General features: G+C 52.9%; 1 long non-coding RNA gene and 1 pseudogene across 2 annotated transcripts in view; both read left to right on the top strand.

Moving 5' to 3' along the window:
- Nucleotides 1-7150, top strand: part of LOC115247931 (cadherin-2-like) — a 43238-nt pseudogene extending 36088 nt beyond the window's left edge. Inside the window, exons 15-16 of the transcript XR_003886989.1 lie at nucleotides 2974-3138; nucleotides 5675-7150. The product of XR_003886989.1 is annotated as a cadherin-2-like (transcript). The remainder of the gene's footprint in view (nucleotides 1-2973; nucleotides 3139-5674) is intronic.
- A 9935-nt stretch (nucleotides 7151-17085) lies between these two features.
- LOC115247944 (uncharacterized) overlaps nucleotides 17086-24625 on the top strand; it is a 39839-nt gene continuing 32299 nt past the window's right edge. Inside the window, exons 1-2 of the long non-coding RNA XR_003886997.1 lie at nucleotides 17086-17329; nucleotides 17671-17755. This is a non-coding gene — a long non-coding RNA (uncharacterized lncRNA). The remainder of the gene's footprint in view (nucleotides 17330-17670; nucleotides 17756-24625) is intronic.

The following is a 24625-nucleotide window of genomic DNA, read 5'->3' as shown; positions in this document are numbered from 1 at the left end:
AATGCAGTTCTGCGCCAAATGGACTGTTGGTTGTTACTAGCTGAAGTTCTCCAAGTGGCGGGGGCAGGAATGAGCCGGAGCCCCCGGTCTGACCCAGCACGGTGCCAAATTATCCCGGGAGAGGAGTAATTGGGGCGCTGATGTCATTGGGAGATGGACATCTGCTGCGGCACAATAACGAAGCTCTGTCTGAGGTAACGACCTGGCGGGAGAGGCGTTCTGTCCGCTGGCGAGGCAGGAGAGAGCCCGCCCACTCGTGTTCCCGTCCTCGCCGCAGCACAGAGGAACGGCTGAAGCTCGCGGACCGAGACGCGCTGAGAGGGAGGCGCGCTGGAAGAGCGCTCAAAGGCAAACGGGCGGCCGCGGCAATTTATTGAGGGAAAAACTAGCTTCCGCTTTAGGAGAGGCTGGAATGAGACATGGAGCCGAGAGAGAGAGAGAGACACGGGGGGGGGGGGGGAGAGAGAGACGCAGAGGGAGAGAGAGAGACACACAGAGGGAGAGAGAGACACAGAGGGAGAGAGAGGGAGACACGGGGGGGGGGAGAGAGACACAGAGGGAGAGAGAGAGAGACACAGAGGGAGACAGAGAGGGAGAGAGAGGGAGACACGGGGGGGAGAGGGAGACAGAGAGACACAGGGAGAGAGAGAGACACAGAGGGAGAGAGCGAGAGAGAGGGAGAGAGAGAGACACAGAGGGAGAGAGAGAGAGAGACACGGGGGGAGAGAGACACAGGGAGAGAGAGAGAGACACACACAGAGGGAGAGAGAGAGACACAGAGGGAGAGAGCGAGAGAGAGACACACACAGAGGGAGAGAGAGAGAGAGACAGGGAGAGAGAGAGAGAGACACACACAGAGGGGGGGAGAGAGAGACACAGGGAGAGAGGGAGAGAGAGACACACAGAGGGAGAGAGAGAGACACAGAGGGAGTGAGAGAGAGGGAGAGAGAGAGAGAGACACACACAGAGGGGGGGAGAGAGACACAGGGAGAGAGGGAGAGAGAGACACACAGAGGGAGAGAGAGAGACACAGAGGGAGTGAGAGAGAGACAGAGGGAGAGAGAGAGAGAGACACACACAGAGGGAGAGAGAGAGACACAGAGGGAGAGAGAGAGACACAGAGGGAGAGAGACACAGAGAGAGAGGAATCCGGAGCCGGGTTAAAAATGGCCGCTGTGCCTCCTCCTTCCTAATTCCCAGCTCTGTTCTCCGTATCTCCTGCTGTGGAGGAAATTGAAGTGTCAGAGAGTTGGGTGCTCCCAGTCTGTACGATTCTGCCGGCTACTGTCATTGCTCACGTTGCTATCGCTTCGCGCGGCGCTCCGCGTTATCAGGGGCGCCGCGCAGACGCCGCGCAGACGCCGCTTCCCTGAGCCACAAAATGGCAGAAAAAGACGGCGGCAGGATCAAATAAAAGGCAGACATGACACTGACAGGAAGCGTTGATATGCACGTGTTTATCTGGAGCACAAGGAAGGAACCAGACCTGTTTCATGTGTCACAACAGCAACAGAAACGCTTTTAATTTGTCAGAGGAGGAACGTTTCTCCTCAACTGGAGGCAATTCCAGGTTTTAACGGCTCGGGGCTCCGCGGCGCACTCTTGGCCGCCGTTTCTGTTTTTATAGCGTTTGGGAAGGAAATAAAAGGAGAGGAGATAATAGAGGTATTATTCAAGAGGACAGCTTGGAGAAATACATCAGCCTGTTTGCATTAATGCCAACAGCTGCACTCGCTTTATTATATTTCTGTCCAAGAAAAGCAAAGAGGCTTCGTCCCGGTAAGAAACGGAGTTTATGGGGCAGGAGTGAAGCAGGTTAGATAAACATTAGCATTCCCGCCTTTAAAGGTCATTTTGGAACATTGATGGACTATTGAATGTGAATAGACGACTCTGGTATGGGGGGGGTGCTGGTACCACTGGTGGCACGGTCCTATTTGGAACGGCTCCTCTTGCTCTCTGAGCTCCGTCTCTTCCCCGAATGTGGGTCATGCGCGCCAGCGGCGGCTGTTTCATCATCAGGAGCGAGGAGCCGGTTCCCCGGGGGGGGGCTGCGGTGTCATTAGACCTTCCTGCTGAGTTCAGCCATTATACGGCTCCCTCTCAGCCCCCGTCACCAGCTCCTGACCCCTCCGGTGTGACCTTAAAGGAGGTCGAACAGGAGTCAAACCCAAGCGCAGCAAAGATGATGGATGCCGTTGTGGCGCCGCCCCCCCCCCCCCCCCCCCCGGCTGGCCTCCGATCCACTGTCACCCCCCATGAAATCAAATTACACACGACAATCAGAGTTTGTTTTAGATGCTAGATGATGTTACTAGTGTGGAGAGGAGCAGACGTGTGGAGAGCCTGTCGTGCTTTTATATATGTGGGCTGGGACCCGTGTTTATATTTATGCTCATGTTTATTTTATACCGGAGCAACTGCAGCTTTATCTGTGTGTGTGTGTGTGTGTGTGTGTGTGTGGGTACATGTGCAACTGAGCAAAAACAATTTTGAAGGAGGATATTAGAGATGGATGGATTACTGAAAATCTTCTAAAGAGGGACAATCCATCATGCACGCCTATTAGGCCCCCTCTGATTCTGGGATGGCGTTTTCTCCGTCATCTCTGCTGTCAGTCGGCTCCTCTCCCTCACTGCTCCCACTTCTGCCTCCTCCTCCTCCTCTTCCTCCTCCTCTTCCTCCTCCTCTGCCCCTGACTTTGCTCAAACTGCCAGCCTTTCAGGTTGCCTTGGTAATGCTAATAGGATTAGCGGTGGCTTATGCACATCCACCATCCCGTGTCTGAGCATTGATTAGACCAAAACAGTCGCCCGCAGATCCTCCTGCAGCACCAACACTCCACTCGCCGTTTCCTCTCCTGCCCGTGTGGCGTGCGGAGCCGTCCGGGGGCTCGCGCGTCACGCGCCACCCATGTTGAAAACCCCAACAGCTAGCTTGCTGCTAAGCTAACCCCCCCTCCCGTCTGTGCAGGATTACGACCTGAGTCAGCTCCAGCAGCCGGACACTTTGGAGCCGGACGCCATCAAGCCAGTGGGGATCCGCCGTCTAGACGAGAGACCCCTCCACCCCGAGCCGCAGTACCCCATGAGGTCAGCAGCCCCCCACCCCGGAGACATCGGAGACTTCATCAACGAGGTAACGCGGCCGCTTCCTGTTCAGGCTGAACCATTTCCTGTAACCAAGTCGCGCCCAAACGCGATCCGGCCTCGCCGTCCCGACTGGATCCCTTTATTTTTAGGATTGTTTTCCAGCAGAAGGCAGCAACTTTCCTGATTCCACGCGCGTCCTCGCGCCGCTAAATCGGTCACGCCTAATTGCGTTCCGCTCTCGGTCACATACGCGTCTGCAGAGCGGCGGCGGATGAACGCCGCGGCAGCGCGGCGCTCGCCGTGCCCCCGTCCGCCCCAGGCCATCATCGACTCCAGCATGACGGCAGAATGGAAAATGAAAAGAGCAGTCATGTATTTTTCACGAGCTCCGACAGACAAGAGTCTCGCTGCATCCCAGATGGAGTTCTCTCCCACTTTTCTGGACGGCGCCCATGTTTTTAGATGAGAACCTGCTCCGCCGCTCGCCATCCATCTCGGAGCCTTTAACCCTGGCAGCGCTCTTTCTCCCAATCTCATGAATACGCTTGTCATAACAGCTGATATCGAGTGGAATTTAATGCACCGAGCTGCTCCATGGAAATCCGCTTCCCGTTTTAAAATCATAAAGCCTCTCCGACGCTCCGAGTCCTCCAGACGGGAGCGCCGACAGGTTTATGGTCCCAGATCTGATCAGGCCTTATTGTGGCTCCTGCTGTTTACACGGGGAGTGTGAGCGCGGCCCGGCTGATAACGGGGAGCTGCTGGAGGAGCGCCGTGTGGATTAGGGGGGGCTGATCTCCAGCCTGTGATGCACACGCACGCCGGGCGCTCCGGGCTCTTAATTCAATTAGAAACGGCAAAAAAAACAGGAAAATTCAGGTTTAGCTTAAGAACTTAAACCTCACACTTGGTCAAACAAAATGCCTCCTAGTCTTTCCCACGAGGGAGGGGGGGCAACAGCATATGCTAGCGTACCCATCTCAGCCCTCTTTTAATCGGGTGTGAGGAGGGGGCGGGGTTACTGGGGTTGGGGATATTCTGGGATTGGCTCACTGGCTCTATCTAGCCGCGCCGTCCGGCGGAATCACCCGCGTCACGTTTCCCACCGCAGCCGCGAGCAAACCCAGCTAAAGCGGACGCCTCGGAAATAACGGCGAAGGGCTGCTGGCGTTTCACCACGTCTGGTCACATGCTCTCAGTTCTGTGGAAATTCTGCTCAATGCTCCTCAAGCACGAGCCACGCCCACCATAGCCATAACCACGCCCACCAGAGTCAGAGCCACGCCCACCAGAGCCAGAGTCACACCCACCAGAGTCAGGGCCATACCCACCAGAGCCAGACTCACCAGGGCCACGCCCACCAGAGCCAGAGCCACACCCACCAGAGTCAGAGCCACACCCACCAGAGTCAGGGCCACACCCACCAGAGCCAGAGTCACACCCACCAGAGCCACACCCACCAGAGTCAGGGCCACACCCACCAGAGTCAGAGTCACACCCACCAGAGTCAGAGCCACGCCCACCAGAGCCAGAGTCACGCCCACCAGAGTCAGAGCCACGCCCACCAGAGTCAGAGCCACACCCACCAGAGTCGGAGCCACACCCACCAGAGCCAGACTCACCAGGGCCACGCCCACCAGAGCCAGAGCCACACCCACCAGAGTCAGAGCCACACCCACCAGAGTCAGGGCCACACCCACCAGAGCCAGAGTCACACCCACCAGAGCCACACCCACCAGAGTCAGGGCCACACCCACCAGAGTCAGGGCCACACCCACCAGAGTCAGAGCCACGCCCACCAGAGTCAGAGCCACGCCCACCAGAGTCAGAGCCACACCCACCAGAGTCGGAGCCACACCCACCAGAGTCAGAGCCACGCCCACCAGAGTCAGAGCCACACCCACCAGAGTCAGAGCCACACCCACCAGAGTCAGAGCCACACCCACCAGAGCCAGGAGAGCGGCGATGATGCAGCGAGGCGCGCTCGGGCGCCACACACGTACGGCCCGTTAGCACCAGCGTTGCTGTGATCTCCAACGCCAGATTCCGCGCCCCGGTCTCGTCCCTTCGCTGGCCCGTTCCCATGACAACAGGTTCCGCTGTAAAAGTGGCGGAAAACGAGCCAATTGAAGCGGAAGGTGACGAGTTTTTTTTTTTGCACACGTCTTGATAGAGGATGTGGAGGTTCATCTCTGCTGAACTCGCATTAGAACCTGGGGGGTGGGCACTAGAACCTGGGGGGGGGGGGGGGGGGTCACCACTGGAGCTGCCCATCAAAAGGCGGGCGGGGGCCTGCAGAGGGTCGTGGGATTGATTGAAGATGTTTCCTCTGCAGCTGCTGGTCGTGCTGTCTTGGCTTTTGATCAAGCGGGAGTTAATCCTGCCCCCCCCCCCCCCCCCCCCCAGAACATCAGGAGAGTCCCGAGCGACAGAAACTCAGAAGAACCCTCCAGCCTGATTAATCTGATTTCCTGAACAAGCCGAGGTCGACCGTCCGACCCGTCTGAGAATAGATTAGCCTGTTTGCATGGGGGGGGGGGTGTGCAGATGTGGCTTCATCTGCTCCTTTTGTGTGTACGCAGGGACTGAAGGCAGCGGACAACGACCCCACCGCCCCCCCCCTACGACTCCCTGCTAGTGTTCGACTACGAGGGCAGCGGCTCCACGGCCGGCTCCCTCAGCTCCCTCAACTCCTCCAGCAGCGGGGGCGACCAGGACTACGATTACCTCAACGACTGGGGCCCCCGCTTCAGAAAACTGGCGGACATGTACGGCGGGTGCGACGACTAGGACGGCCCGGGCCCAAACGGGCGGGAACGCTTCCTCCGGGTGGACACGGACGGCTTCTGGGGCTCCGAGAGAGGGAACTGTGACGGGGAAGAACCCAAATCTCCACATTGAATCTGAAAAAAAAAGATGCAACCAATCTAGGCTTATCCTTGTAGTCCACGCATACATCTGCTCGCTGAACGCCCGGGTCCGGAGGAGCTCCGGCGGACTGCCCCCCCCCTCAGATTGTCGGTATTGAATGCGCTCAGTTACACTTGAATTCTACAGTACAGAAGCACTGGGATATAATGTGCCTTTTTGTACATTTCTTTGGGATCGAGATGATTAGTTTTACGTTCAAGGCTTTAATGGTACTGACTTTTGGAGTGATTTCAAACCAATATGTTAAACTCTGGTATGCTTCACACTTTTTTTTTTTTTTTCCCCTCCTCCTTTGGATACACGACGCTCCCGTTTGTTGAGGATTATTTAAATAAACGCTGAGGACGGAGACGGGAAGGATCCTGCATGGGTTCCACACAGCTGAGAGCAGCACTGTACAGTTCGCTAGGCTTTAGTCTTTTTCACTAAAAACATTCAAGTTATGCAGCTGGTTACAAATAAAGGGAGGCACCAACCATCTTTTTGTAGCAACATTTTATCCCCCCCCCCCCGAAGTGTTGTAGTATTTTACAAAAGCAACAAAAACAGCTGTTTCGCTCTAATCTACGTCCACTTCCTTTGCCTTAGTCATCATCTGATATTTGAGGTTTACTTCACTGTAAAAAGATGCGTGTACATAACGTCCCCCCCCCCCTATTTTTTTTTTTTTCTTCTTCTTTTGATGTAGTATATGAGAAAGTGCAACCGGTTCCAAACCTGTAAATGTCTGATTTGGACTATACGAATTCAAGTTTTTTGCATGTTTTTATCTTTTCATGACAACGAAACTGAGAGAAAAAAAACAAAAAAAAAAGAAGAAAAAAATGTTGTTTCCCGACTTTATTTACGACGTGGAGAAACTGAAATAAAAACCTGGGTGACATTACGTGTGTAGAAGCCAAGAGAGTTTTTGTATAAAAGCTGGAAAAAGCCCGTGGTTAAAAAGGAAAAGCGGTGATTTTTGTCGTCGGGTTTGTACCAAAAAGGGGCGTTTTGGGACCAGAGGAGGCGCTAAAGAGCTTTAAGACTGCGAAAGGTTTTGGGTTTGAGGATTAGCGTGTGTACTGAGAAGCAAATGATACATCTCTGACCCCAACGATTCAAATAAAATGCTAATTTTGGAGCTACGAACTGCCTCCGCTCGTTTGTTCCTGCTCAGCACTTTTAGAGGCTTAATTAGACCACGGGCGACGCGATCCGTCTCCTTCACGCGGAGCTGGAGAAACGGGAATCACACCGGCTTTTAAAGGGGCAGAAGCTCGCGGAGATCCCAGATACCCCCCTTCCCCACCCCACCCCCCGAGCCGGTATCACCAGTACCCTGACCTTTAACCCTTTAACCCTGGAACCTCCATCGGCTCCTTCGGCGAACCATTCCTGTTTTCCCGCCCACCTCGGAGCGTCTCGCCTGCTCCGGTCTTTGTGCACTTCCTCTCTCCCTGGTCCCGTCTGCGCTCTTCGCTTTGATCTTGGGCGGCTACTGATCCATGGATAAACATCTCGGGGGTGATGACCCCAACGTGCCCGATCGGCTGAAGCCGAACAAACAGAACAAACAGGACGTCCAAAAGAAATCGTAAAGCAGGAACAGTCGCGCTGTGATGACATCATCGGCTCTGACGCTAACCAGGCTTTGATCCGGAAGGCTAAAGCTAACGTTAAAGCCTCCACTGGAATCTGATGATAATTCGTCCGCTACTTTCTGGCTGATCGGCTCCCTGAAGTCACCTGAACACGGAGCCTCTGGAACGGTCCAGGGTCCGAATAGGGTCTGAACCCGCCATCGTGGGTTTGGACTTTGGACGTCCCACCGAACGAGATGCGTCTCATGTTTGCCTCCATCCTCCCGCCGCGGTCAGCTGAGCTCCGCTCGCTTTAGCCCCGTCTTAATGGACCCATTTGAGTTATTGATTTTACGTTGACCTTCATCTGGACAATAAACCAACCCAAAGCTGCCGCTAACGCTAACGTCGCTAGCGTCGGACCTCTCGCTTCCAGGGACGAGTAGCTTAAAGTGCCGAGGCCTTGCTGCCCCCCCCCCCTCCTTCACGCACTTCAATTTCCCGACCTGGACAATCCCAAAGGAGGACTCGGAGGCCGTTTCCTTTATGAGCGGCGCCTCAAATATGAAATTCTCTTCATAAATAGACATAAAGCTGTTTACAACGGGCTCGGCGGCGGCCGCGGGGGCTTTTAAACGGAACCCTTGACCCCCCCGGCGCCACGCGTGGGTTGGATGATGATGGTTGCGTCTCAGCGGCCCAGATTGGATCCGCTCACGTCCTTCGCCACCGACGTAGCCTCACCCCGGAGGGAAGGATCCTTCAGAGGCTTCCTTTCCTCGCTGTGGATGAAGGTCGTTCTGCTCGCCACCTGCAAACCTTCGCCGTCCACGCCGGTTTTAGAGCGTCGCCTGTAGCCATGGCAAAGCCATGTGTGTGTGTGTGTGTGTGTGTGTGTGTGCGTGTGCGTGTGTGTCCTTGCATCTGCTACATGCTGATGTTAGTAAAGTGAGGACATTTTAGTTGGTCAAACTTCAAAGGACTGTTTGAGGGTTAAGACCTGGGTTTTAGGCTGAGGTTAGAATTGTGTTTAGATCAGAGGTCAGGGGTCAGGGGTCAGGGCCAGAGGGTTTGTTTGGTTGCTCAGTCTTGGGATAATGTGCTGAGTAAGGTTTGTCTATGAGCGGGTCCTCACACAGATAGAAGATCTCACAGTGCTATCAGCTCTTTATGATGCCGTAATCAGATTATTATAATCAGATGTGATGCGTTTACAGGCCCCTCAGGAGTGGGATAATCCAAACACCCTGGTTCACAGGTTTCAGTCCAGTTACTGGATTTCTGGACGTCATGTTCGGTGTCTTCATGTCTACGTTTTTACAGATGTGAAAGAAACAAAAAGGAGATCGGAGTATTGTGGCGAGGTGCGTTAATCCGATTACTCAGAATCCGATTACTGTCATTATCGGACAAAAAAGGACAAACAGAATCGGAGCATCGTGACGGCGCCCGTGCGAGAGGAGCGTCTGAAAATAGTCCCTCATTTGCATCCTTTAGTGCAGACAAAAGGATAAAAATAGTGACGCCGGGAAATTAAAAACGCAGAGCTAACGAAGCTGGACCGGGGCGACACCGGCTCCGCCCGACAAGCGTCCCATCGGGAACGCCGCAGGGCGGATAACCCCCCGGACGTCCCGCTGGGAGACGGGGACGCCGGGATGGGTCGCTACCTTCAGCTGACCGTCCACCAACACCCACATGGCAGCTCGGGCGCCGTTTGGTCCGGTCGCCGCTGCCTCGGGATGGATAAACAAGCGGGTGGGATGAGCGAGCACGTCGGGCGTGGACGCTCGGTCGGCCGAGACCTTAGAATCAGTCGATTTGGTTTCCACGCCGTTGCCCTCTGAGCGACTATTACATCCATTTGTTTGGGTTCCTTCTGCCACGGCGGCGGTGGCGGTGGGGGCGGGGCTGTTGTGGCGCCCGCTGGTGCCGTTATCGCCCCGGGTTGATCTACGGCCTTCAGCGTCCTCCCCGATATCTCTCCGCCGACCTTCCCTCCATCTGGGCAGATATTGTTTTGCTGGTCGGGACGCCGATTTATCTGCTCTCATTCGTCAGGCACCCAACGGCGCCATTATTCTCCGCCATGACACCGCGGTCACGGGGGGGGTGGCCACGGGGGGGCGGGGTGGCCACGGGGGGGGGGGCAGGGCGGTCACGGGGGGGCAGGGCGGTCACGGGGGGGCGGGGTGGCCACGGGGGGGGGGGCAGGGCGGTCACGGGGGGGCAGGACGGTCACGGGGGGGGCCGGGGTGGTCACAAGAACACCGCCGATGCGTATCAGCCGTTTGCTCGCCGCCCACAGACGCGCAGGGAGGAATTTCTCACCTGGCCGCCGCTCCTCCCGGACGGAGGGCTGATGCCCCCCCCCCCCCCGCGGACGCGTCGTGGTCACGTGCACATCTGCAGACACGCACGCCCCCGCTCACTTTGGTGCACGCGCTTCCCATTTGGGAGGGGGAAGCAAACGAACGTTTGCAATTATCAGACGTGCGAACGGCTGCAGGACTGATACAATCTGCAGAAACCAGATTGAGGGGCAGAAAAGAGGGGAATAACCCCCCCATCTCCCCCCCCCCCCCAAGGGGCTTTAGATTTCTTCCGGCTTTTAAACACTTGACATGCTGCCACGTTCTCATCGTTAAAGCTTTTCGTCCCCTCGGCCACATCCGCAAAACACTTTGCTAATTTCTGCCAATGAGGGCAAATATGCTGCAGTTCCTGCCCCCGACTCCAGGGGGGGGACTTGGTGATCAGCGGCTAATAGAGGTGCGGGGGGGGGGGGGGGGGCTCCAAGATCGATGCTGATTGTGCGTCTGGGTCGCGCCATTGTCGCCCGTATGGGGGGGAAGGAGGCCAGTGGGCAGACCGACGTTCCCGTCTGCTGACTCTGTTGTAGTCGACGTTCCGGGCCGCCACGGAATCTGGAGCACGCTCTCCTGCGGCGCTCCGGGCGCTCCGAGATCAGGCATCAATTCTAGAAGGCTTTAATCAGCCCATTATTCATCTGACATCTCTAAACGCACACAACGTCTGATTTACAGCTCATTACCGCGGCGCAGAGAAGGAATTAGCCAGCAGAAATCATGAGCCGACTCCGACACGTCAGCCCATCTGCTCCACTAAACACAGATAAACCCCGTGATCACAATCACCCTTTCATTTAATCCTTTTTTGCATTTTAAATTCAATTCTCAGCGTTCCCTCGGCGGCTGGAATAAACAGATTCCACTTGGCTCCGGCTCCCAAAAGGTGTAAAGAGAGATTGAAGCGGTGTCAAACGGGTTCCTCCCGCCCAGGCTCTCCTCGGGACCCTTCTTAGACTCCACTGGGTTTGTTATTATTTTTTTAACCGGTGGCTCCTCTCGTCTCGCACCCGTGCCCCGAGTCCGGAGTGCGGCGGGGCGGCTCCTCTCCCTCAGAGGTTCAAATTCCCAGCATTGATTTCACTCCGGGGACGTTTCTCCGTCCCATTCGGCCTTATTGCTCCGGAGTCTCCGGCTGGGCTCCCGCGGATGAAGGCCATATAAAGAAGAACTCATCCAGTTATTGCCGCAGCCGAGGGAACGTTCCGAGGGGCTGATTTATCCCAGCATTCCCGCTGCACATTATGAAGCTAAATGACTTTCCAGGTTGCTTCCATGAAGCGCCGTTCCTCAAAGATACAGCTGGAACAACACCTTAATACCTCCTCACTAAAGGTGAGAGGGGAATAAATCAGGCAGCTCTGCTCTTTTATTCCTTTTCCCTCCCTTTTTCCTCTCACTTGTTCGGTTTAGCACCTGCACAAGGATCGAGCGGAAGGTCGGGCGGTGTATTTACGGCAGGGAAAGTTTGGAATAACAAACATGCGGAAAAGAGCCAGATGTGACCCGCCGCCGCAGGTGAGCTCAGACGACGGCAGCAGCTGGAAAATTCAGGTTAGCGCCATCAAATTTAGCGACTCACCCAGTGCGTTGTCGGAATTAACCTTCACGCTCCGGTCGCTTTATTCACTGCTATTCCGCTCGGTTCCAGCTCGGAATGCCGGTTTGAACGTTGCTTTTCCCCTTGTAATAAACCGAGATGCACAGAAATGACAGACGTCCCGGAGCGCCATAAACTCTCGGGCTTATCGGCGAGCAAAGATGCTTCCCAACCAAGATGGAAGGAGCCTTTTGCAGCTTTAGGAGACAAATCCGAAACTTTCTTATCAGCCTGGAGTCGGCTTTGGTCAGGTAGAAAACAAGAACAATAACTCCAGCAGTTTAATGGCAGAATAAACGTCGTTCCTGGGAACAAGGTCGCAACCGGAAGTGGACGAATGGTTTTCCCGACTGGGCAGACCCCACTGCGGCCGCTCCGTCTGCTCCTCGTCCTTCGTTTCCCAACGCCCTGTCGTCGTCATTCCGAAGCGCGTGGACGTTTTCGGCTCCAGATGCGTCCTGAGCTCCGCACCAGCAACAGGGTATCCGAGGAGTCAGACATCAATCGCGCAGGAGCCTGCGATCAATAACGGATTTAATATAACACACCACGCTCGGAGATCCGCTACTGCCCATTAGTGTCTTAAATGGGAACCACTGAGATGTCATTAAGACACATTAGTCATGAAATGACTATGCAAAACGGATGGATCCAGAGCCCAACTGGAGCAGGAAAACCCCCGGCCGAGGTGGCTCCGCCCTCTTGTCCTGCCGTCGATGGCCGTGTGATCACTGTGAACCTGCTCCCAGCCCGGCCCTCCTGCACCAGAACCGCCTGAGCCACTGAACAACATCGTTAGCGGTTAGCATTAGCCAACGACAGGTAGGCGGAAGCTTCCCTCGCTCGCCCGTTTGCATCCGTTTTAAATATTTCGCTGCGCTGCAGATTTCTGTCCCAGGATGCAGGACAAGTGGAGCGGAATGCTAATGAAAGCAGCCGCTCAGCACCTTCTGAGGGGCGGCGAGTAAAGCGCGGGGGGCTCGCTGGTCATCCGTCATCGCTGGGCCGGCAGGCGGAACCTGATCAAGGACGGCGTCGGTGTTTACACACTGGGAATGACCTCAGGTGAATAGCTGATGAGGGTGCTGCTGCGCGCTCTCACTAATGAGGAGCAGAACATACGTTGAGTTGAGGATGGCGATCAACGAGCTGCTCCATCAGACGTGTATGGATACGCCCACGCGTGTCACTCACTACACCCTGCCGCTGTGCTAACGACGCTAAATAAGCTGCAGGAAAACATTCCAGTACCTTAACGGACAAGTCACAAGTCGTTCACAGCAGAGAGGTGATGTTTTTAGAAGATTCTGGTCTGGTGACTGAAACTGGACCATCTTTGATTTGCTCCTCTTGGACTCTTTTCCTGCTGTTTTTTAAACCGGCTCAAAATCGCACATTCGCACGTCTGCTACTGCAAATCAAAGGCAACAAACCCACCAGGGAACCAAAACCAGCCTCTCAGTTAGCAAACCTACTGATCATAGTTACACTCCAGTAAAACCAGTGGATCTCCAGAAATTGGGAGTGTTTCTTGCTGCTGTGTGAGAGCTATACTAGCTACAGTAGCTATACTAGCTACAGTAGCTATACAGTAGCTATACTAGCTATACAGTATGTCTGTGTAAATTCTCAGTCATCCAGGTCATTGTATCCAAGGTAGTTTTCTCTGTCAACTGGACTGGGACAAGAAACCCAGTCCAGTTGACAGAGAAAACTACCTTGGATAGCTATACAGTAGCTATACTAGCTACAGTAGCTATACTAGCTACATTAGCTATACAGTAGCTATACTAGCTACAGTAGCTACAGCATATCTGAGGCTCAGCACTCATGGTAACACTGATTGGACATCAAGCTCCGCTCTATTATCTAAATGGTGTAATTGATGTGAGAATACGACTGGGCTGCATTCCACCAGTAATCCTGCAGCGTCTGGCAGGAAATGAATTCATTGTCTTCAGAACACTTGACTCCAAGCTTCCTGTGAGGTTTGATCATTCACCGTGTGAAGGCAGGAGGACCGCTGGGGGCCCTTCAGAGGAACCCTCCTTTTTTTTTTTGGCAGCCCGACGACGCATCTCTCCGGAACCTGGGACGGCATTAAGGTGGACGCGTTTCCCTTCTGTGCTGCTGATCCAGCCCTGGCTGCCAGGACTGGTGAAGAGCAGGGAAACCTGAACGTGTGTGTGTGTGGTGTGTATGTGCAGGATGATACAAAATAGAAAGGGGGGGGGGTGTCTTCTTGAGAGGACACCCACGGCCTCCTGACTATGAAGCCATATGTGGAGCGGGAATCTGCCGAGGACAGATCGTGCACACCGGGTGTGAAAGAAAATAACCCAGTTTAGATGATGCGTTCACAGCCCATGGGGAATTAGACATTCGCAGGAACCTGCAGGCAAATAAGCGGGACGCTGGCACCTGCGCGGGAACGCTGCTGGGGGAAATACATGTGGACACGTCTCTGGAGCGCACGCCAGGTTTCACACAGCCTTCTTCACGGTTGGTGAAGGACGTTTAATTGGCTCCCCGAACTTTAGCGTTGTTATTAAATTCCGATAGATCAACGTTCTCCAATCAATAATCCAGATCCCAGTAAAGCAGGTGTTTCCCATCAGGTGAGGGCCGAGGTGACGGGGCGCCGACCCGCTTCAATGATGAGCTCCAGCCTGGGAAGGGAGGCCCGGCGTCCACGTGGATCCCGGCGTCACCGGGAAGCTAGCTAATTCCCGTCTTTAGAAACGTATCAGTGATTAGTTCGGGCTCGTTTCTCCCCGAGCTGGGAAGCGAATGAATAATGCTTTGTACACCTCGTTCCCTCTGTGGCCCCCTCCCCCAACCACACTCCTGCACCCAACATTCCGTCCCACCCAGGACGCGGTAGGAGCGATTAGAGCGCCATTAGCCGAGTGCGGAGGCGGCGCGGCTCTGGATTGCCTCAGATTTACGACGGATGGGGCCCATGCACCAGTGACCCTCTTCACGATGCCCCTTTGTGAGGCTCTTCCACAGATAGCGTTAATGGATGCACGCCGGGAGCCTCCGTGGCCCCGCGGTGATGGATCTGGGCCATTGTGACAGGCTGGATACTTTAGATTCCCGTCTCCTGAACGCAGGAGTGGGAGGATCAGAGAGGAGTGGGTGCAGAGATGTTGCCGGGAATATTTGGAGGAAGGAAAGTGGGACACGGCGCATCGTCCCAGAGCTGCGTTTCGGCTGTGCGCTCGCTCAGAACCTCGCCGGAGAGGTGACCCAGAAGCAGCCGAGTCGAGGCTGATATCTGTAAGCGCACACAGAAGACATAATCCTCGGCCCGGTCTGAAGTCGGACCTCAGATAGACGAAGGACAAACGTTATTAATCTAATCTCTTCCCGAGCGCTGCTGGATGTAGCCGCTCTCCGGTGGGTTTCAACTTCCCAAAACTTTTCTGAAGCTGTGGGAAGCAGGAAGAGATGACATCACCCCCGAAAGTGGAACGCATCATTCAAACCCGCTAACGTGGCGACGGCCTCGTCTGTTTACACTTGCCCTAATCACCATGTGCCACCGGCAGACCCGACACGGGAGTCGCCCCCTCCAATCATCCGTCTAATGGTGCCGTTCGGTACTTGTGCCGCGTCAGGGCCGCTGCTCATCACAGGAGAGAATTATGCTAATAATCCTGAAGGAGGCAACGGGGGAAAATAGGAATCCAAATGAAAGCTGTGAGCCGCCGGCGTGATTTACGGCGTCCCGGTCGCTGCCCGAAGTCGCACCTCAGGTAATGAAGGAAGAAAGGTTAATGTTTAATTACCGTGTCCCACTTGGCTGTAAATACAACATGCAATAAAACCATTAGTTGACACAAGTGTAATAGTTGTGATTAATGGTATGTATCCGACCCGTGACGCAGGGACGGAGTCACGTTGGCCCCCCTCATCCCCAGCCCCATCCCCAGCCCCATCCCCATCCCCATCCCCATCCCCATCCCCATCTCCAGCTCCAGCCCCATCCCCATCCCCATCCCCATCCCCATCTCCAGCTCCAGCCCCAGCTCCAGCCCCATCCCCATCCCCATCCCCATCCCCATCCCCATCCCCATCCCCAGCTCCAGCCCCATCCCCATCCCCATCCCCATCTCCAGCTCCAGCCCCATCCCCATCCCCATCCCCATCCCCATCCCCATCCCCATCCCCATCCCCATCCCCAGCCCCATCCCCATCCCCATCCCCATCCCCATCCCCAGCTCCAGCTCCAGCTCCAGCTCCAGCCCCAGCTCCAGCCCCAGCTCCGGTGGGATCACAACTCTCACCCTCTTGTTCTCACTTTGAAGCAAACAAATTTCTTATTCCATTTGCATTCTGAAAATTCCTCTTATGAAATGATGGAAAAGCCGGGAGCGCCAACACTGGCCCGATCTTCCGACGGTTAGTCACGGAACACTCAGGGTCCATCCTTCAGGCGCTCACACCAAACACCAAAGTCTCAACAGACGTGACGATGCCCAGACGAGGCGACAGCAGCAAAGGTCGCGCCGACTCCGCGGCTAATCCGCGTCCTCTTCGGTCATGGATACGCACCAGATAAACGAGCTCCTCCTAAACACATTACCGCCATAAATATCCCCCGGCTGCTTCATTTCACAGGCGTTTCTTCGGATCTGGGTGAGTTATCTCCATTAGTCTCCCGGTTTCCAGGCCGACGTGTCTATCACGGGTGGCGGTGACGAAGAGGTCCCTCATTACACTTTATACACGACTGATCTGAACATTTCAAAAGAATTCCTTTTCATGGATTTTTTTTTCTTCTTCTTTTGGTGCTTTCAGTCGCTTTATCACCCAGACACAATGACATCATGTGACCTCGAATTATAATCTCTAAAGAAGCTGCCTCATGAATTATTCTTTTACATATGTGGAGCCCAACAAGGAATCATTTTTCCATTTATCAAGTTATACGTTCGACTCTAATCTGGCCGCCCACAGGAGTAATATCCGAACCATTAAATGTAATTCTTTATACTAGACCTGCGAAATGACTTCACGCGCTCTTTATGTTGAGTTCTTTATGTTGATGTAAATGTAAAAACTACCTGCGTAGTCGTACCACATAATCAAGGCTGAGGTTTCAGACAAGTAAAAGGGTTAAATTGGCACATGTTCATGTTTAAAAACAGTGTGTGTGTGTGTGTGTGTGTGTGTGTGTGTGTGTCCTTGTATTTGCTGCATCTTGAGTACCAAAATACTCAGGCTACTAGCAAAGTGAGCACGTTTTTGCTATGTGGGTCCGTTTTGGCTGCTCCCCAAAACTTCAAAGGGGGGTTGAGGGTTGAGACTTGGCTTTAAGGTGGAGGTTGGAGCTGCGCTTAGGTCATGAGGTCAGTCATGATGGTCAGGGGAGGCAGCTGTGTAATGTATTACATCTATTAAGAGTCACAACGATAGAAATATGAGACTGTGTGTGTGTGTGTTTGTGTGTGTGAAACCAATAAAGGACCTGGCAGAGTCCTGTGGCAGTTCTGCCAGTCCTACTTTCACAGTTTTTTAGGCACAGGAGTAGTCAGAGTGATTTCTAAGATGCCATGTGTTCACATTGTTCTCAATTTGCAGCCGCTGAAACATGGCGAGGGAAGAAAAACAGGATGGAAGCAAGTGAGGGGAGCATGGAGGAGATTTGTTTAGCTAAGCAGCTTAAAGTGCACGCAAGAAGAGAGGGTCCAGACGATCCATCCATCTCTGCCTCCATTTTGTGCTGACCTGCTGCTTCTTCCTGTCGCGTAGAGACCCGGCAGACGGGTACAGTAACTCACCTCTTTCCTGGAACTGCACTTAAATTAACCAGCTAATGTGAGAAAAAGAGTTTCTGCCCCACAGGAATACCGTGAAGCTCCTGTCAGGGCGATTCCTTTTTCCTCCTTTCTAAAATTGATCTTTGTTCCAGGGAGACGTATCTCCTGGCCTTTCCCCCGTATGACATGTAGCCGCTTTAACAACAGAGATAGCGGAGCTCAGTATCACAGACTGGAGCGCTGTGGGTTTCTGTTTCAAGGAAATGTATTTCTGTTACCACCCCGAAGTGTCAGAGAGACGCATTAAAAAGGTGAAAATAATCGCTTCCTCTGCATCACACTTCACAGATTCGGCGCCTCCAATACGCTGATGACACTCGCATTTATGTGAGGGATTCTAAACAGCGGCTGAACAACGTTGGCTAAATAGAAGGTAAGATTTAAAAAGGACACGCTACTGTGTGTTTGTCAAGAAATGACAACTCAGTCATCGGAATTCACACACACACACACACACACACACACGCTGTTAGTTATCCTCCTCTTTTTGGATTTTTTCCAATAACAATCTAACTTCAGTTGTTCACGGTGACTGCCGCTTCCATGAAGGACTCCATGCTGGTTTCTCTTTTGTACAAGATCCATTTTAGCACAACTGAGGGGAATATCGCAGTTTTGTGGTGCCAAAATGTACAAGAAGTTCGACCTTCGTCTGCAGTTCAGTCAGTTCGTAGAATTGAGTCCTTGTCAGTGCTCACGGCCTTTCAGATGGAGCCTGGCTATTGGTTAGCCTTTTTTCCATGTGAAAGTTAGCAGCAAGGACACATTTATGGCACAGACATGCGACTGTCAGTGCCCTTCAGCGTGAGAGCTGAGTGGCCACATGTTTAAAAGCAGAATTCGCCCTCTCGTGCGCACAACCGAATTCATTTGATATTTGATGGCAGAAAGCAAATATCAAGCACGGCCTCGGTCGGCTCGGCTTCTGAGCCGGCGCACCTTTCGAGTAATAAAGCCAGAGTTCAGACTAAGACCGGGAGATCACCGCGCTGGGCCCTCTCACAGCCTACAGTCTCACTCCACCATGGACGTGTGCGCGGAATGAAATGGGGAGAAAATATACAGCAGAAGGGAAATGTGCGTGTGGAGCTCTGACAGAGCCGAGGTCCTTCTGCGTGGATGGATGTGCATAATAATTGTCCCTCAGTCTCCGTCTCCGTCTCTGGCTGCCGCGTGGAGATCAGCTCAGACTGTCACAGGGGAAATAAACAGCAGCAGCTCAGCAGGACGAGCCTAATTAAACAGCGCCGCGGCTTCCAGCCGACGCCAGCTTGGACCAGTCTGGACCGGCTCGGCCCTGCCAGAGACTTCACCGTTGCCATGATGACCGGGTGCCACCGCGAGTAAATGCCTGGGAGGACGGGGAGGAGGAGGAGGCGGCTACCTACGGTAGCTCTGTTCTATGGAGTCTCGACAGAGGAGAATGCTGGGAAACGCTGGTGACAACGAGGTGGGAGGGAAAAAACTGTTTTTCCTCATAGGAATGTAAAGATGCCAACTGGTGCCTGCGAGGGCGAACCTGTTGGGGAGCTTTGACTACTGTGTCCCAAGGGTGGTCCAGGCACAAGAACACACCAGTGTGACTTCATAATTTACATAGTGTTCCCATCTGAGGGTCAAGAGGGTTTATTTATGCCATGTCAACGGCGCTACTCGCTGACCACAAGCCTCAGAGCAACAGGAGTAATCACATTATTGTAAACATCAAATCTGACACAAGGCTACAAAAGCTGGTCCTCAGGATTCAGTCCAGTTACTGGATCACTGCCATGATTGTTGCCTTCAGCTCACGGTCGTTTCCATTGACAGCAGCTACTCTACTCGCGCTTGGTCACATTCCCCCTACGAGGCAGGACCGATCCAGCTGCCTCTGGGCGTATTCATCCGCCAGTACGGCGAGGAAGGTTTCAAAACAACAAATGTTTCTTTAAAAATGGCGCCCTGATGACGACGAGTATCTCCAAACAATCGGTAGTCTAGGCTGCGTCACTATTTCGTAACAGAGCTACTTTTTTGGAACCCGAGGGGAGCAGGTACCAGAAAAGTAGCACCAGGTGGCAAAAACTAGGCTCTTTATAGTGGAAATGCATCAGAGTAGCGTAGCGTAAACATTTCCTTTGATTTTTACACATGTGCATATGTACGAGAACAAAGTTAATCAGATTAAACATACAGGAAGACAATAGTAAGGAGTAATTAATCCAATTTCCCATAATCAAGCTCCACATGATGCATTCTCACTAATCTGATCACTCAACCTCTGATAATGACCAGATAGTTGTGCTGCTATTTAATGAGCCATGACCATCTTTTAGGTCTCATCCTCTCGACGACACCAACGTTCTTCCATCCGAGGTGCTGCTGCAGTATTTTACTGGTTTATCCGTCTCCATAATCTCAGGTTTCATGGAGACTTCATGGAGGTATATTTCCAGTAGATCCAAGTGTGAGCTGGTTTTGTGGAGGTTCTCGCTGTTCTGTGAGCTGGGAAATGATAAAAAGGGAGCATCGCTTGTGTAATTCACACAGTCGGGCTGCAGCCAGAGCTACACTCGACTCAGCGTTATTTTAGGATCTCACAGGAAATTACACGAAGATTTTCGGAGCACTTGTGGGAAAAGTGCGACACTCAGAATTCATTTCAACTTCCTCCTGATTTATTGTTAATGCAGCAGAACTGTCAGCGGTCACGTTTCCCTCTCCCTCTATTTTCCAGATAAAAGCAGCCGTGGAAGCGGGTTTATGGCTGCCTTCTACCTCTGGTTATTCTCTACCTACCAAATTGTGACATAAAACTTGGAATTTTTCAGAAATCCCCCTCCGATTTGTCGAGCCACCTATGCATTTGAAAGAACTTTTCTACTCGTTCATCCCTCCTTTCTAATCAGGGCCAGCAGGCTGGGTTCTGTCCCAGCAGGCTCCAGGTCGCTGCTCTATCAGAGGACAAACACTCCAGTCACACACTCGTACCAAGGGCCTCCAATCAACCCTGCCGTGCTCAGAACAGCAGGCAGGCAAAGTATTCACACCCACAAAATCTTCTACTGTTTATGGTGAAGCCTCATGTCAAAATCCAAAGATTCCTGTTTTCCACACCAATCTGCACCTCAGGAGGAGGGTAGAAAGCCAGAACTCATATAGGTCACTGAGGTTCTGTTCAGCTTTGAGATGGTTCTACATCTTCATCAGTGGTCGGCTGTGTCACGTTAAATGGACCGGGCCTGATTTGTAAGGCACACCTTCTAAATAAGACAGCTCGTAGAGCATATCGGAGCAAAAATGGGATCCATGAGGTCCAAAGAACCGAGACACAGAGCTGGACCGGACAATTCCCACAGCCGGATGTCTGAATTAACTGGACAGTTGGGGAGAGGAGCCTTGGTCGGAGGTGACCAAGCCCCCAAAGATGCCAACCAAGGCCCCAAAGATGCCAACCGAGCCCCCAAAGATGCCAACCGAGCCCCCAAAGATGCCAACCATGCCCAACCAAGCCCCCAAAGATGCCAACCGAGCCCCCAAAGATTCCAACCATGCCCAACCAAGCCCCCAAAGATGCCAACCATGCCCAACCAAGCCCCCAAAGATGCCAACCAAGCCCCCAAAGATGCCAACCATGCCCAACCAAGCCCCCAAAGATGCCAACCGAGCCCCCAAAGATGCCAACCATGCCCAACCAAGCCCCCAAAGATTCCAACCGAGCCCCCAAAGATGCCAACCGAGCCCCCAAAGATGCCAACCATGCCCAACCAAGCCCCCAAAGATGCCAACCGAGCCCCCAAAGATTCCAACCATGCCCAACCAAGCCCCCAAAGATGCCAACCATGCCCAACCAAGCCCCCAAAGATGCCAACCAAGCCCCCAAAGATGCCAACCATGCCCAACCAAGCCCCCAAAGATGCCAACCGAGCCCCCAAAGATGCCAACCATGCCCAACCAAGCCCCCAAAGATTCCAACCGAGCCCCCAAAGATGCCAACCGAGCCCCCAAAGATGCCAACCGAGCCCCCAAAGATGCCAACCATGCCCAACCAAGCCCCCAAAGATTCCAACCTAGCCCCCAAAGATGCCAACCATGCCCAACCAAAAAAAAAAAAATCAATCTTTATTTATATAGCGTCTTATACAATCAAAATTGTTTCAAGGCGCTTTCCAGAATCCCAGGGCCTGACCCCAGACAAGCAACAGTGGCAAGGAAAAACTCCCCTTTAACAGGAAGAAACCTTGAGCAGGACCAGGCTCATGTAGGGGGACCCTCCTGCTGATGGCCGGCTGGGTAAAGAGAGAGGAGAGGAGGGAGGACAGGTAGAGGATAGAATAGGTAGGAGAGGAGAGGGGTAGAGGAGAGGAGAGGTAGAGTGAAGGGGAGGTAGAGGAGAGGAGAAGGAGGAGGAGGGGAGAGAGGAGAGGAAAGAAGAGGAGAGGGAGAGGAGAGGAGAGGAGAGGAGAGGAGAGGAGAGGGAGAGGAGAGGCACAGAGCACAGAAACACACACAAAAAATATACACAATCGCTTCAACGGGGCCGGCGGTCATTATGCAGCTCCGATGGCAGTGATACCTGCAAATAGATAGGGGGGGGGGGGTGGGAGAAGCAGAAAAACTACACAAGAATCAGCATAACTAGTCTGCTTGATGAGGAGAGGAAAGGAGAGGAAAGGAGAGGAAACCATGACCCAGTGGAGTGACAGAGGCCTGTCAGGTGATCATGTTTCCGGACCCCGGCAGCCTTGGCCTATAACAGCATAGCTAGAATGTGACCTAATGATTAGACGACCCCCTAAGTATGATAATTTGTCTGTCTATGATAGTAACTGGAACTACTGAATTAGTAACAGTAAGCTTTTTCAAAGAGGTAGGTTTTGAGTCTGATCTTAAAAGTAGCGATGGAGTCAGCCTCCCGTACCTGGACAGGGAGCTGGTTCCAAAGCAGGGGGGCCTGGTAGCTAAATGCTCGGCCCCCCATTCTACTCCTAGAAACTCTGGGAACCACAAGTAGACCAGCATTCTGAGAGCGGAGCGGTCTATTGGGCTGATAGGGTATCACTAGCTCCTCCAGGTAGGATGGAGCTAGGCCTCTGAGGACCTTGTAGGTCAGAAGAAGGGTTTTAAAAGTTATTCTAAATTTAACGGGCAGCCAATGAAGCGACGCCAGTACAGGACTTATGTGATCTCTTTTGTCAATACCTGTCAGAACTCTGGCTGCAGCATTTTGGATCAACTGGAGGCTTCTTAAAGAGTTGTTTGGACACCCTGATAATAAAGAATTACAGTAGTCCAGCCTGGAAGTAACAAAAGCATGGACTAACTTTTCAGCATCAGGCTGCATCAGTAGCTTCCTGATCTTTGAGATGTTCCTCAAATGAAAAAAGGCACTTCTAGAGACTAATTTAATGTGTGAGTTGAAGGAGAGATTTTGATCAAAAGTTACTCCTAGATTCCTCACAGAGAGACTAGATGTTAATGAGATACCATCTAGAGTGATCATGTGATCTAATCTATCCCTGAGAGGTTCAGGACCAAACACCATGACCTCAGTTTTTCCTGGGTTAAGGAGGAGGAAATTTGAAGACATCCAGGACTTTATGTCTTTAAGACAGGTCTGGAGCTTCACTAACTTCTCTGTCTCCTCGGGTTTCATGGATAAATAGAGCTGAGTGTCATCAGCATAACAATGAAAATTTATCCCATGCTGCCGAATAATGTTCCCTAAGGGAAGCATGTACAATGTGAAGAGGATTGGTCCGAGTACGGAACCTTGAGGAACTCCATGGCTAACCCTACTGTATGAGGAGGGAACGCCGTGGACATGGGCAAACTGGTATCTATCAGATAAGTATGATCTAAACCAGTCTAGTGCTGTCCCTTTAATCCCAATCACATGTTCCAGTCTCTGTAACAGGATGCTGTGATCAACTGTATCAAAAGCAGCACTGAGGTCCAGCAGAACCAGCATAGAGACCAGTCCATGATCGGAAGCTATGAGAAGATCATTAGTGACTTTAAGAAGTGCTGTTTCTGTGCTGTGGTGAGCTCTAAAGCCTGACTGAAACATCTCAAACAGACTGTTCCTCTGCAGGTGCTCCAGTAACTGAGTCACCACCACCTTCTCTAGAACTTTAGAGATAAAAGGAAGGTTGGATATTGGCCTATAATTTGCCAAGACATCAGGATCCAGTGATGGTTTTTTAAGCAACGGCTTAATCACTGCCACCTTGTAGGACCGGGGTACATAACCTGACACTAAAGAACCATTGATCTGGTCCAGGATAGAACTGCCTATCAGTGGTAGAACATCCTTCAACAGGTGTGTTGGGATGGGATCTAAAAGACACGTAACCAAGCCCCCAAAGATTCCAACCGAGCCCCCAAAGATGCCAACCATGCCCAACCAAGCCCCCAAAGATGCTAACCCAGACACCAAAGATGCCAACCAAGCCCCCAAAGATGCCAACCATGCCCAACCAAGCCCCCAAAGATGCCAACCAAGCCCCCAAAGATGCCAACCATGCCCAACCAAGCCCCCAAAGATGCCAACCATGCCCAACCCAGACCCCAAAGATGCCAACCTTGCCGAACCCAGACCCCAAAGATGCCAACCATGCCCAACCAAGCCCCCAAAGATGCCAACCATGCCCAACCCAGACCCCAAAGATGCCAACCATGCCCAACCCAGACCCCAAAGATGCCAACCATGCCCAATCAAGCCCCCAAAGATGCCAACCATGCCCAACCAAGCCCCCAAAGATGCCAACCATGCCCAATCAAGCCCCCAAAGATGCCAACCATGCCCAACCCAGACCCCAAAGATGCCAACCATGCCCAACCAAGCCCCCAAAGATGCCAACCATGCCCAACCAAGCCCCCAAAGATGCCAACCAAGCCCCCAAAGATGCCAACCATGCCCAACCAAGCCCCCAAAGATGCCAACCATGCCCAACCCAGACCCCAAAGATGCCAACCATGCCCAATCAAGCCCCCAAAGATGCCAACCATGCCCAATCAAGCCCCCAAAGATGCCAACCATGCCCAACCCAGACCCCAAAGATGCTGTTTGTGGACAGAGATTCAGACCAACCACTGATGCAGCTCTGAGGAACTCTATAAAACAGCTTTTTTGTGTCTCTTACTGAGCCTGTTTCAGCCGTCACTGGGTGAGACGTGAGGGTCAAAGCCTGGACATGTCCACAGCTCCTGGCTGGGCCAACATGCAGGGACAAACAGTCCTTCACACTTTGGTCAATTTGGA

This window comes from Takifugu rubripes, chromosome 22, assembly GCF_901000725.2.
Source record: "Takifugu rubripes chromosome 22, fTakRub1.2, whole genome shotgun sequence".
In the NCBI taxonomy this organism is placed as follows: domain Eukaryota; kingdom Metazoa; phylum Chordata; class Actinopteri; order Tetraodontiformes; family Tetraodontidae; genus Takifugu; species Takifugu rubripes.
Note: the sequence above shows the minus strand (reverse complement) of the source record. Positions and strands in the feature narration are given on the sequence as shown.